Below are 15,461 nucleotides of genomic sequence, written 5' to 3'. Positions count from 1 at the left end.
AAAAAACATGTTGTATGAGACTAAACTCCTCTCCTTTATTGATTATTCAAGTTGCTAACTTCCAATAGTGTCTATCTTTTCTCTATGCAGAGCTCTTTGCATATTGTTTCTCTCATTATTCTGTGAGGGCAGGACTGGTCCTTTTAATTAAACTTTTCTTAGTATCCCCATTGCTCAGCACAATGTCTAGCACATAGTAGGTACTTACAAAGTGATTCTTTATTGATGTACGAAGCTTAAGGGAATGTTGTCAGTATAGTTTAACTTAGAAGGAAAGTAGTTAATAAAACCCTTTTGTGGAAAAAATAGAGCAGTGTAGACTATACAGTCATACAATCAGGTTGGTTCAAAACTGGTTGAATCATTACCATGAGAGATTCATTAGAGACTCTATGTCTGAGTGAAAAATCTGCAAGGGAGTGCTCAGGCTCTTGGTCTGCTTGAATATTTTTATCAATGATTTCTGCAAAGACACAAAAGCTCTGCTTACCAAGTTTTCAGCTCCCCTATATCTATTTTGAAAAATATTTTGTTAGTGTCCTTTTATTTTTTCAGCCTCACTGTAACTAACCTTCATCTGCTCATCTCCCAAGTCTCTTCCCTTCACACCCAAAAGACTTTTCTTTTAATATCTATGTATAGTCGGGCTAAAGAGTTCAACACATTATACATTTCATTCTGTATCTCTATTCAAAATGTGGGAGAGAAAGTTCAGCCTCCTTCTTTGCCCTGAAGAGGAGAAAGAGACCAAACCCTCAAGATCCCCTTAAACATCTTCATCCATGCTCTTCTTTGTCAATTCCACAGTCTAGATCAGCTCCTTATGGGCTTTCTTTACCCATAAATCTGAGTGAGCTGCCATTCTCTGTCCAAGAAAGTCATGATATTGCTTTTTGGATTAAATGTCTTCTTGTAAATTTATTCAACTCTCGATCCTTTCCTTCATGCATAGCAGCACATAGTAGGCCTTTGACAGATGCTTATCAAATTAATAGGCTAGTTCAGAGATCAAGAGTACTGAAGGTTCTGGGCCAGATAATGATATATCCTAATAAGAAGCCTCCACACTCCCCACCCCTATCCGCACATATTCTACTCCCACATCAACACTTATGGAATTCTCAACTTTCTCCCTAAACATTGAGGCCAAGGCCATGGGATCACCTGTCCAGTTCTCTCTACCTGGCCAGGATGACCTAGAGTTGTTGTATCAACAGCAAGCGGTTCCAAGGTCTGCTTCTTCACTTTAGATGATTTTCTGGAACTCTGATTAAAGGTCTCAGGACAGAGACATTCTCCTGGACTGGAAGCATTTTCCTGTGGGACATTATCTACCACCTTCACTTTCTAGTATCAGAGATCTAGGAACTTAAAAGCAAGATAACTTCAACTGGGCCCTTCACTCTTGGGCTTAGATCTTGGTCTCACCAGAGAACTATATCTCTAGTATTACAAAATGGAGAGTAACTAGGATCCCTTCCTATAAAATCAGGAGCCAAACAAGGATGTCCAATGTCACCACTTCTGTTGGATCAACTCCAAGAAATGATGGCTTAATCAAAGACAAAACAGGAAACTGAGGGAAAGACTGTTGGGCAAAGAAGCAGTAAAAGTATTACTTTCTTAAAGAACCCCTGAGTCAACTAAAAATTAATTTAAATAAAACTTAAGCAAAGACGCCAGATAAATAATTCCACACAAATGATTCAAATTTTTATATATCAATAAAACCTAGCATGAAGAGAGAAAAATTTTGTTTAAAATTATTATAGAGGGGAAAGTTGGGTAGCTCAGTGGATTGAGAGCCAGGCCTAGAGATGGGAGGTCCTAGGTTCAAATCTGGCCTCAGACACTTCCCAGCTGTGTGACCCTGGGCAAGGCACTTAACCCCCATTGCCTAGACCTTACCACTCTTCTGCCTTGGAACCAATACATAGTATTGATTCCAAGATGGAAGGTAAGGGTTTAAATGTAAAAAATACTTGAGAATCTACCTACAAGACACACAAAACAATTTTATAAAGAAAACTACAAACCACTACTTATAGAAATATGCACCTAAAAATTGGGAAAATTGTGATCTCTAATGTGTATGATGAGTTAAGGTGATAAAAATAATCCCACCTAAATCAATTTAATGATTTAATGCCATACTAATGAAACTATCAAAGAATTCCTTTATAGAACTAAAAATAATAAGAAAAATCATTCTGTGGCCAAAAAGGACAAGAATCCCAAGGAAATAATGAAAAAAGCAGGAAAGAAGTTTAGCAGGATTAGATTACAAAGTAGTAATTCTCAAAACAATTTGGCACTGGTTAAAAAGCTCTCTTAGAGTTGTAGTAGGGTAGAAGAAAAGGATAAAAAAAAACAGTGGAACAGATGATGTATGCATATAAAGAACTTTTTACCTAGTTTTGATAAATTCCAAGAACCCAACTACTAGGATAAGACATTATTTGATTAAAAAATTTTTTGAGAAAATCAGAAAGCAGAATGGAAAAAATTAGATTTAGATGGACTTCTCATACTATCTATCAAGAAAATCATCAAATGGATATAAGACTTAGATATAAAAAGTCATATCATAAGCAAGTTACAGAAACTTAGGGAAAATTATCTCTCAGAGCTATAGATAGAAGAAAAGTTTAAAAGTAAACAGGAGATAGAAAGGATCACAGAAGATTAAAAAAATGTTTTAATACAGATATCATTTGAAAACAAACTCCAAAGGGCACTAAAAGACTCTCTGCCCTTTGAGCCAGCCATAGCACTGCTGGGTTTGTACCCCAAAGAAATAATAAGGAAAATAGACTTGTACAAGAATATTCATAGCTGCGTAATTTGTGGGGGCAAAAAATTGGAAAATGAGGGGATGCCCTTCAATTGGAGAATGGCTGAACAAATTGTGGTATATGATGGTGATGGAATACTATTGTGCTCAAAGGAATAATAAACTGGAGGAATTCCATGTGAACTGGAACTACCTCCAGGAATTGATGCAGAGCGAAAGGAGCAGAACCAGGAGAACATTATACATAGAGATGGATACACTGTGGTAAAATCAAATGTAATGGACTTCTCTACTAGCAGCAATGCAATGATCCAGAACTATTCGGAGGGACATATGAGAAAGAACACTATCCACATCCAGAGAAAGAACTGTGGGAAAAGAAACACAGAAGAAAAACAGCTGCTTGATCACATGGGTCGATGGGGCTATGACTGGGAAAGTAGACTCTAAAAGATCATCCTAGTGCAAATATTAATAATAAGTGAATTGAAGGAGGTAGTGCTTAGAGGCAAAACATTTGTAAACAAGGAAAGGCTGAAAGGAGAGAGAAAAAAGGATAAACAAGTGAAAATAAGATGGAGGAAAACAAACAATAATCATAACTGTGAGTGTGAACAAGATGAACTCACTCATTAAATGGAAAACGATAGCAGAGTATATTAAAAACCAGAATCACATAATGTGCTGTCTGCAAGAGACAAAGAAGAAAATTACAACTTGACAAAAGTTACCATAGACAATAAAGATCAATACTAAACAGATTCTTCAAATAGCATAGCATCCAAATTCCTAAAAAATTTGAATGAGTTATAGGAAAAAATAGAAAGTTAATCTATACTAGTGGGGGACCTCATTTCTCCCTTTCAGAAGTAGATAAATGCAATCAAAAATTAAACAAGAAAAATGTTAAGGAAGTAAATAGAATTTTAGGAATGATAGACCTATAAAGAAAACTGAATGGGTATAGAAAGGAATATACCCTTTTGTCAGTAATACATGGTACTTTCAAAAAAATTCACTGCATAATAGGACATAAAAACCTTACAGCTAAATGCAAAAAAGTAATAATAATAAATGTATCTTTTTAGATCATAAGGCAATAAAATTATAAGGGACCATGAAAAGATGAATTTAAAATTAATTAGAAAGGTTATATCGAATTCTAATGAATGGATAGGACAAAGAATAAATTAAAGAAACAAAAATAATTTCATTTAAAGGAATGACAATGAGACAACATCAAAATTTATTAGAAAGAGCCAAAGTGGTACTTAAAGGAAAATTTATAACTCTAAATGTTTCTATCAATAAAATAGAGAAAAAGTAAATCAATGAATTAGGCATGCAACTAAAAAAACCTAGAAAAAGAACAAATTAAAAATCCCCAATTAAAGACAAAATTGGGAATTCTGAAATTTAAAGGAGAAATCAATAAAATTAAAGAAAACTATCTAACTAATCAATAAGAGTAGAAGTCAGTTTTTGAAGAAAAAAAACCCAGATCATTTGTTAATTTGATTTAAAAAAGAAAAGAAAACCAAATTACCTGTATCAAAAATGAAAATGGTATATGTATGATCAATGAAGAGGAAATTAAAGTGACCATTAGAATTTATTAAATTAAAACATTTGTTATTTTGCATAATTATATGCTAATAAATCTGACAATCTAAGCCAAATAGATGAATATTTACAAATATATAAATGGCCCAGATTAACAGAAGAGGAAAAATACTTAAATAATCTCATCTCAGAAAAAGAAACTGAATAAGACATTAATGAATGAATTCCCTAAGAAAAAAAATCACCAGAGCCAGATGGATTCACAATTGCATTCTACCAAAAAAATTGAAGAACAGTTAATTCCAGTGCTATATAAATTATTTGAAAAAATGGGTGAAGAAAGAGTCCTACCAAATTCTTATTATGATACAAATATGGTGCTGATACCTAGTCCAGGAAAAGCAAATACAGAGAAAGAAAACTATAGACCAATTTCCTTAAATATATGATGTAAAAATTTTAAACAAAACACTAGCAAAGAGAATACAGCAATATATCACAAGGATCATACACTATGACAAGGTAGAATTTATACCAGGAACTCAGGGTTGGTTCAATATTAGGAAAACTATCAAGCATACCTGACTATATAAAGAACAAAACCAATAGAAATCATATGATTAATCATCTCAATGCCAAAACGCTTTTGACAAAATATAAAAGTCATTCCTTTTAAAAACACTAGAACATAGGATCCAATGGAGTTTTTCTTCAAATGATCAATAGTATCTATCTAAAACTATCAGGAAGCATTATCTGTAATGGGGATAAGTTAGAAGTCTTCTCAATAAGAACAGGAGTGAAGCAAGGATGGTATGATGGTACAATGGATTTGTAGATGGTATGATGGCATACTGGGAAAATCTTAGAGAATAGACTAAAAAACTAGTAGAAATAATTAACAACTTTAGCAAAGTTACAGGAAACAAAATAAACCCACGTGGATCATCAAAATTTCTATAAAAACAAAGTTCAGGGGGCAGCTGGGGAGTTCTGTGGATTGAGAGCCAGAGATGGGAGGTCCTGGGTTCAAATCTGGACTCAGACACTTCCCAGCTGTGTAACCCTGGGCAAGGCACTTAACCCCCATTGCCTAGCCCTTACTGCTCTTCTGCCTTGGAGCCAATACACAGTATTGACTCCAAGACAGAAGGTAAGTGTTTAAAAAAAACTTAAAAAAAAACACACACACACACCACAAAGTTTAGCAGCAAAATATAAGAAAGAAAAATTCCATTTAAATATTATAATATAAATATAAATATAAAATACCTGGGAGTCTAGCTTGCTAAGAAAAACTCAGGAACCATATGAATACAATTACAAAACAGTTTTCACACATGTCAGATCTAAACAAATTTAATTGCTCATGGCCAAGCTAATAAAATAAAGCCAAATCAATATTATAAAAATGACAATTCTACCTGAACTAATTTACTTGTTCAGGGACATAAGAATTAACTAGCAAAAAATTATCATATAAAACTAGGTCAAATGATTTTTAAAATTCATCTGAAAAAACAAAAGGTCAAGAATATCAAGGGAATTAATGGAAAAAAGAGAGAAGGAAAGTGACCCAGCCATACCAGATTGTACTATAAAGCACTAATCATCAAAACAATATTGTAGTGGCTAAGAAATAGAATGAGGATCAATGGAATAGATAAGGCTATACAATACACTACAGTAAATAATCATAGTAATTTAGTAGTAGTCTCTCAGTGACCGAGAATGACAATTGTCTTTGTGCATTATCATCTACGGTGTACCCTCATGTGGCTTTGAAGTCCAAAGACTGAGGCGCAGAGTTTGTGGCACATGGGGCATGGAACACCAGTTGTTATGGGAGGTGTGGTTGTGGCCTGGTGTCGGCGTTCACGCGCAGCGGCAAGACATCGAAGTCGCTCATCTTCAAAGGTGGTGGCGGCATGGTGAATGTGGGTTCGCCAGCTGTTTCTGACAGAGGCAGCAAGTTCTAGTTGCTTTGGTGTAATGCCAGCCCATTTCAAGTTTGACTTTAGCTGATCCTTGAATCTTTTCTTTGGTCGGCCTTGTTTCCTGAGTCCAGCTGACCGTTCACCATAGAATACCTGTCTTGGTATTCGCTGTGGTTCTATGCGGATGACGTGTCCAGACCATCATAGCTAGGTTTTGAGGACCATTACTTTGATGCTGGTGGAGTTGGCTCTGTCGAGGACTTCCTGATTGGTGATTCAGTCCTGCCATCAGATCCTCATGATTGACCGGAGAGAGCGTTGGTGGAATTGCTCCAGCTGTTTCATGTGCTTCCAGTACAGTGTCCATGTCTCGCAACCATACAGGAGCGAGCTGAGGACCACTGCGTTATACACTTTGAGCTTCGTCGCAGTGCTTACACTGCTGTGTTGGAGGACTTTGGAGCGCAGCTGCCTGAGTGCCTGGCTGGCCTTTTGGATCCTGGCATTAATCTCATGGTCTAGGGACCCGTCATTGGTGATGGTGCTGCCCAGGTACTTGAAGTGTTGACGTTAGAAAGCTGCATGCCGTTGATTGTAATGCACGGTTGGTTCGTTGGCCTCCCTGGGGCAGGTTGGAACAGCACCTCTGTTTTGCTGAGGCTGATAGTCAGGCCAAACAGTTTTGTTGCAGTGGAGAACCTGTCCACTATGGTTTGGAGATGATTTTCTTGGTGGGCCATGAGAGCATAGTCATCTGCGAAGAGAGCTTCCAGGATGAGTCTCTCTGTTGTCTTTGTTTTTGCAGTCAGGAGGTGAAGGTCGATTAGTGAGCCATCCAGTCGGTATTTGATGTAGATGCCCAGATTTAGATCCATCACAGCATTATCATAATACTTGGGTGAAAAATAGGTTGAACAGTACCGGAGTGAGGACACAGCCTTGTTTCATGCCATTGGAGATGTTGAAATAATCGGACGTCTCTCCACCAGATAAGACATATCGACATGAAAGAGCTGTATCAGTTTGACGAATTTTGTTGGGCAGCTGAGCTTGCTGAGGATCACCCACAATGCGTCCCTGTTTACTGTGTCGAACGCCTTTGTCAGGTCTATGAAGACAATGTAGAGACTCAGGTTCTGCTCAAGGCATTTTTCCTGCATTTGCCTCAACATGAAGACCATGTCGATGGTGCTACGATCTGGTCAGAAGCCACATTGTGATTCAGGCAGGTTCTGCTCTGAAACAGATGACAGGAGTCTGTTGAGTATAACACAGGCGAGGATCTTTCCAGCAATGGAGAGTAGTGAGATGCCTCTGTAGTTGTCACAGACTGCTCGTGCGCCTTTGTTCTTGTATAGGGCTATGATGGAGACATCTCTGAGCTCTGGGGGCATGTCTTCCTCTTCTTATATGCTGGTCAGCACTATGTGGAATGCCTGGAGCGCCTTTCCATTTAAGGCCTTGTACACCTCGGTTGGGATCCCGTCTTTACCGGGTGCCTTGCCTGCACTCATTTGTTTAATGGTTGGACTTCCTCTGTTGAAGGAGGGATGTCAAGTTGTTCAATGGTGCAGTTTTGGGGGATCTGGTCAAGGGCGCTTTGGTCGACTGAAGAGGGTCGGTTGAGAAGCTGACTGAAGTGTTCTTTCCATCTGTTGCTGATGCCTTTTTTATCTTTTATGAGAGTGTCACCGTCAGAGGATAGCAAGGGAGTGGTGGTGGGTTTTAATGGCCCATAGACAGTCTTGAGGGCACTGAAAAATTGTTTGTAGTTTTTTGTATCAGCAAAGCGCTGAATCTGTTCATTAATAGACTGATACGGAAACATCTCAGAATTATTTTAATAGGATACAAATATAAAAAATATTACAATTTTAATCTGTATTTGTGGACAAATTAAACTATAGAGATAACATTCTCTTAAAGGAGGAATTTGATAACTAAGGAAAAGGTATAATATAAGTTTTCTAATTAAATGGAAGAGTAAATTTTTAGAAGGCAAGAGGATTATATATTTTTTTCTTCTAAAAACTATACACAGAGTGGGTAGCTGGGTAACTCAGTAGATTGAGAGCCAGACCTAGAGATAGGAGGTCCTAGGTTCAAATCTGTCCTCAGACACTTCCCAGCTGTGTGACCCAGGGCAAGTTACTTGACCCCCATTGCCTAGCCCTTACCACTCTTCTGCCTTGGGACCACTATACAGTATTGGTTCCAAGACAGAAGGGAAGGGTTTTAAAAATAAAAATAAATAAATAAAAATTATACACAGAGCAGCTAAGTGGCTCAGTGGATAGAGAACCAGGCCTGGGGATGGAAGGTCTTGGGTTAAAAATCTGGTCACAAACACTTCCTAGCTATTTGATCCTATGCAAGTCACTTTGCTTAGCCATTATTGTCCTCCTACTTTAGAATCAAATTGACTCCAAGTCAGAAGTTAAGGTGCTTTAAAAAAAACAAAAACATAACTATATGGGGCAGTTGGGGGGCTCAGTAGATTGAGAGCCAGGCCTAGAGACAGGAGGTCCTAGGTTCAAATCTGGCCTCAGATGCTTCCTAGTTGTGTGAACCTGGGCAAGTCATTTAACCCGTTGCCTAGCCCTTACCACACTTCCTTTGGAACCAATACACAGTATTATAAGACAGAAGGTAAAGGTTTATTTAAAAAAAACAAACACAATTATATGCATATATTTATATAATTGGCTTCCAAAATACTAAGGAAATTAAGGATTTGAGTATTTTTTAGTAATCAGTTCTCAAAACTAGGTTAGTAAAACTGCATTAATAATTGTAAAGAAAATAACGTTATTTTTTCCATTTTAAAACATAGAAGAGTTAATTTTATAAGTTGACATGTTAATTTGTTTTAAGTCTTACTTTCTATCTTAGTAACAATTCTAAGACAGAAGGTCAAGAGTTAGGCAAAAGGGGTTAAGTGATTTGCCCAGGGTCACAAACAGATCTAGGAAGTGTCTGAGTCTAGATTTGAATCCAGGTCCTCCTGTTTCTAGGTATTCTATTTTCTATGATGCTCCCTACTTATGAATTTTTGAAAGATTCTTGTATTGGGTATAAGATTTAGGTAAAGATAGAAATAGCAAGTAGCCGATAAAAACAGAAATTTCTTGAAATTTTAGATTTGGAGAACCAAATTTAAGAAATTATACTAAATTGAATGAACTATTGTTAATAGGCAGATTTGGGCAGATTTGAACCTACGAAGCTGTTCAATTGATTTGGAACCAGAGAAGCAGAATCCTTCATTGTTGTCCTAATAAAGAAGTCTATTCCAGAACGCACAAGAGAAGATATGCATGGACCAGAAAACTATTAGGACACAAGGAAATTTGACATTAGTTAATACTGATGATTATTGCATTGCTTTGGTCATTTGTTTCATGGTGTACATGTCTGTGTTTAAGTTCTTGGTTACCTTGGTGATATGTAAATCTCCCTTCTCAAAATTAGTCCAGCGTGAGTCCTCTAAGTAGTTTGATTTGTAACCTGACTTACATAATTCTGATTATGAATATATGGAAAATATCATAGATTTGGCTTACAGATGTGACCCATGGCAAGGGTTGGGGTACTCCAAATCCAAAGGGGGACACTCCTGAGGGAATTAATTCTGAGAGGATTAGGGCAGTAAATGGTTAATTTTGAGAATTAAGTAAACCACACTGACTCCATCTTGTGACTCAATTCTGTGGCTAGCTCAGTTTTCTTTCTATTCAGTTACAGGCTTAGTCCAAATTCTGCCTTGTGAAAAAAGCTAATTCATTTGTGGGAATTGGGAGAAAACCTTATTGCAATGTTTGAACCTAGCCCTGTATGGCTGGAAAATTGGACCATCTGTACCTGCTGTTTAGAGACCCTTAACCAAGGACGGAGGTTATGTTGACCAGAAACATAATTCCCAAGACTAACTAAAGGAGTTTTCTCCTAATTGTACATCTCAAGCAATCCATATGTCTTATCTAAAAACTGGCCCCATATGATCAGTCAATTATTGATTCCATGTTCCTTTAATTGTCTACAGATACTACTCGGGGAGTTACGGAACACTTCTTTCTCTGGGGAATTTGAAGGAATTGTGCCTGTTCACGCTCTTCCTCCCAACTAGGGAAGTCCCTAATATTTTATCCAATTACAAACCAGATTGCTTAATATTGTTTCCTGTTAACGAGTTGGTCATCTTTGATTGTTTTTTAATGTATAAGTCTACTCTCCCCCATTTAGAGTCCAGCCCTAAATTGAGGAAGTGGCTTGATCCCAATGTTAGCCAAATGGCACTCATCACTTAATAAATCAAACCTGTTTCCTCAGTCATTTTGTCTTCAACTCTTACCTACCTCACACCCGAATTAATACAAAAGGTGGGTCTGCCTGCCTCCAATCATCTTCCATTCAGCCACCTAAATGGTTTTTCTCAAGTCAGTCTGATCATGTAACCCCAACCCCCAATACACTCCAACAGATCAAAGATGGCTCCAAAGATCCAAAGTAAAATCCTGTTTGAGCTTCAAAGCCTTTCCTTACCTGCCCCTCTCCTTTCCAGTCTTCCTCCAGCCTCCTCTCCCACCACTCTTTGATCCAGTGACCCTGGCCTCCCGGCCCGACCATGGACAAGTCTACACCTCCAGTCTCTGAGCTTTGACTCCGGCTGTGCCCCAGGCTGGCAGGCGCTCCATCCTGTGCTCACTTCAGCAAGTCCCAACAACGTCTCACCTCCCCTTGTAGCGGCATCCGTCTCAAAGAGAAGTGGATCCCCGCAGGCTGCTGCCCCAGCTAGCCCCAACCCCGCCTCATTTCCCACTGGCTCTGCAGATGGCCTTGCTGGACCCTTTTGCTCCACAATGGCAGCTCCTCGAGGGCGGTACCTGTCCTTGGCCTCTTTCTACGTCCTCTGCATTTGGCAGTGTCTGGCACACAATGGGTGCTTCACCCACATTTAACTGTGGATAAGGAACAGTCAGGGCAGGAATGGGCAGGGTCAGCTGTCTGGAGGACTAAAGGCAAGAGTTGGGGGGAGGGCACAGAATGGAGAGGGACAGGGTGGAGGGGCAGAGAGGGAGGAGGCGGCACAGGGTCACCCCAGGGGGAGCTGGCAACGTGGACTCCAGGGGCTGCGGGAGGGATCAACAGGAAAAGTTGGAGGGGAATCCTTGGCCAAACTCTCTAGGACAGGCCTCCCCGCGTGTGAGCCCAGGTACCCCGCTGAGGGCGCACACCGAAGTGCAAAGACATACACACAAACAGATAGACACAGAAAATAGTTCTCGCACTCTCCGGAGAAATAACTCCAGGCACACTTCAAACCGGGATCTGCACTCTTGGGGGAGGGAGTGGGCGGGGAAACGCGCGCCTGCGCACTGACTCGCCCCTAGGCACCGGAGGAAAGAGGTCGGCCTCTGCGCGTGCGCACTCCTGCCCTTGGTCCCTCCCTCCTTCACTCACGCACGGGTTTAGCCCCTGGAGCCGCACCCGTGCCCTGACTGGGAATCTGGCCTCCTAGAAGGTACGAGGCTTCATCCCTCTGACATCCGGAAGGACGAGTCCCATAATGGGAGTTTACGTCATTCTGCACCTGATGGGAGGGGCTCCCGATGCATTCTGGGAAATGAAGTTCAGAGACAGACGGCCCTTCCTGGACCAAACTGCGCACGCGCCTTCCGGGATGACATTCACCCAGATGATCCTCTCCCAAGTGGAGCTCCTGCGCCTGCGTACTAGGAAGGAGTCAACCTGTCTTTCAGCCGCCTCTTCCCCTAGAACCCCCCAGGAATCCGCCTGATGTGGGGCCCCAAGAGCTGAGAATGAAGAGGACGGTATGCAGGGAGGAAGACCCGACAGACAAACCCTAGAAGCAGCTTGCAGCCGAGGTCCTGAGGAGTGAAAGGGGCTCAAAAGGAGTGGAAGTTCAAGAAGACCATTCAGAGGAGACCGAGGGGCATCTTCGTGCATACTTCCGTAGCTTGGGGAGCTCATCATCGTCCCCTTTCCTGGAGTGCACTACTACTCGGCGATGCTCCATCCTTGAGGATACTGCCTCAGCTCCCCAGTTCCCCCAAGTGAAACTCTCCCGTCCATAGGAGGCTGCCAACAGGAGGTATGGTGGATAGGCTTAAACCACCCTACTTTGGATACTACAGTTGAGGAGGAGGCAGGAGAGAAAGTAACTGTCTAGGAGTCTGAAGGCAGCCTCGCTGTTACGAATCTGGAGCCTCTTTCCCTTGTTTGGAGGAATTTCCCATCATCCCTTCCTGGAGGAGCTTCTTTTAAAGGACTCATTGACAAGAGGTGGGAATGAGGCTGACACCTTCCAAGTTCCCTTGGCTGGATTCCATTTGGTTGACCTTGCCATTTCAGTGGGATATGACTCAATTCCCATGACAAGCTCTTTTCAAAAGGCTTTGACCAATCAGTTTCAGTCTTCTCAGTCCTCAGTTTCCACATTTGTAAACAATGGGAGGGATTATAAAGTTTCTCCCAGATTCTGACCTCTGCCTTTGGGTTTATTAAAGCCACAAAAGCTAAGATGATGCCCTGTTTGTGATATCTGAGTGGGTAGGGGCAAACCAAACCTGTCCCCCTTAAATTTAGGGCTTTATGGAACCAATACCATTTTTATAGATGAAGAAACAGGCAAAGAGAGACTGAGTTACCTGCCCGGAATTACACCATCACAAATTTTTCTGAGGCAGAATTCAAACTAGGATCTTCCTGTCTCTAGCCTCCATGTGAGGCATTGGGGCAAAGTGGATAGAGCCCCCAGCCTAGAGTCAGGAAGATCAGACACTTCCTAGCTGTGTGATCCTGGGCAAGTCACTTAATCTGTTATCTTCAGATTTTCAACTGAAAAGTAGGGGTAATTGTATCTATCTCCCACAGGTAACTTTTGGAAATACAAATAAAACCAAAGTATCCCTGTCTTTGTGGGTTTATACATATATTCTAAAGGAAGAAGACAACCCATAAAAGGTGAAAGAAAGTACCCGAGTCAAGGCATGATGGAGAAGGTCTAGAACAGAACTTGGAGAATGGGGACACATCTGGCCTGAGGTAGTAGTTCTGGGAGGAACCATTAATCAGAAGAAGGGGCCACATAGGCAGTATATTTCCAGTGTGAGAAGTCCAAGAGTACATTGAACTTTCAGGGTAAAGACTGACCTGGTAGAGAAAGTCTAGAATAAGTAGAGCCTAGAGAGAAATAATGGCAACCCTGATTCCACAGTGAAATTGTGTTCCGAATTTAAAGGAAGGGTATCCTGTGGGACTGTTTTTTATTGGCAAAGAAAACATCACAAGAAAGGGTGAAATTTCTTCTACTGGTTATGAATATTCTGTCTGAGGCAAAAGGGTATAATTTACATCCTCTCCAAATAATGTCTTGGGCCCTCCTGTAAGCCCTGTATTGGCCCAATCCTACATCCAGACAACTTATCTCTGTCCTCTCTTCAGGGGGGGTTTCCCAGTGCCCTGGAGGCCATGACCAAACCTGATCACCCTCAGGTCCTGCCTGACCAGTTCTTCCTCCAACTGCCAGCACCAGCCTCTTGTCCAGATTCCCCTAGGCCATACCTTCTCACCTGATCCATTTTGCTGTGGGGTAGGCCTCCTCATCAGCACAGGGCCAAAAGTCTTACCACTAGGTGGAACTCAAGGAAGGCTCTAATCACCTGATTTTTTTCAATGAACCTCTGTCCAGGAACTCTTATTCTGTTAGATTCATTCCTCAAAGCAAACTTTCCTTCTCCTCCTCCTCTCTGTCAATATACAAACTCCAATCCCCTTGCTCTCTTGCTTGCTCTGTTGTTCCCATTAATACCTTCTTCTCCCTATCCGTTACAGACCTACCTATTTCCATTACGCTCTCTAGAATGCCTGTCAAAATAAGTGAACTTTTAGTTTTGAAACTGTTCCTTTTCCCATCTTCTTAAACCCTCTAAAATTTGTACTCCTGGTTTATACTGCCTAAAACTTGCCTAACCTTTCCTGTACTGGTTGCAGTTTCACCCATTATTTTGTCAAGGTGAAAGGATTAAAATGCTTCTTGCTCCCTAATTACTTCCAGACTCTTCTACTATGAACATTCTGGAACTTATCCTTTTAGGTTCATTCAGTCCAAATTTGTCACCCAACAAGATTTTGGTATCTATTATCTACTGACCAAAAGGACATTCACTTTCTGTCATTATTAGTTCAGTTCCTGCCTTACAGTCTTTCTCTTTACTCCAAATCCTATCTTTATACCAGGTCACTACAACATAGAAAGATGGATGGATGGATGGATGGAGGGAGGGATGGATATATTGTCTCAAATAGACTCAATCTACTCAGTTTCTATAGCCTACTCTTCCAGTTTGCACAATGATGGTCATATCCTTGATCTTACCATTACCCATAAGTACAGACTCCCATATTCATGAACTCTGAAATTCCTGTGTAATTCTATTTTTCCTTCTGTTTAACTGGTGTCTGCTTTATAGTAGGTGCTTACTAAATACTGGTTAACTGACTTTATAACTCCTAACCCTTTTCTTCATGCTCATTGTGATTTCCATTCTCTACACCTCTAATTTATTTCCCAAGCTGACACCTTTGCTAGATAGGTTCTCTTCCCTTTCCTTTCTTAAACCTAGGGAGATTTAGTTCAACTCTACATTATATACTTTAATCATTTGCCCCTCTACCTTCCCATCCTTGATCACACCTTGTCAAGCCCCAACCTTGTATTAATCCCATCATAAATCAACTTCATTCACTCCATGTGCTGCTGTAAAAAGGTAGAGAAAATGATGAAATGATAGCTAGGAACACTACAAACCTGCTGCATAATCTCCCCAGAACCCCTAACTGCAGAGCCAGTTCTTCTACTTCTCTACTGCCTCACTCACTATATCATAGAGTGGCTAGGTGGTGCAGTGGGCCAGGGCCTGGAGTCAAAGAAGACCTGAGTTCAAACCTGGCATCATATACTTCCTGCCTATGTGACCCTGTATAAGTCACTTAAACCTGTTTGCCTCAGTTTCCTCATCTATAAAATGAGTTCAAGAAGGAAATGGCAAATCCCTCTGGTGTCTCTGCCAGGAAACCCTTCAACTGGGTCAGGATTGAACATGTAATTAAATAGATCAGGAGCCCCAAGAACAGAGTTTGAGCTC

The sequence above is a fragment of the Monodelphis domestica genome, chromosome 2 (genome assembly GCF_027887165.1).
Source record: "Monodelphis domestica isolate mMonDom1 chromosome 2, mMonDom1.pri, whole genome shotgun sequence".
Lineage (NCBI taxonomy): Eukaryota > Metazoa > Chordata > Mammalia > Didelphimorphia > Didelphidae > Monodelphis > Monodelphis domestica.
This window is presented reverse-complemented; position numbering follows the sequence as displayed.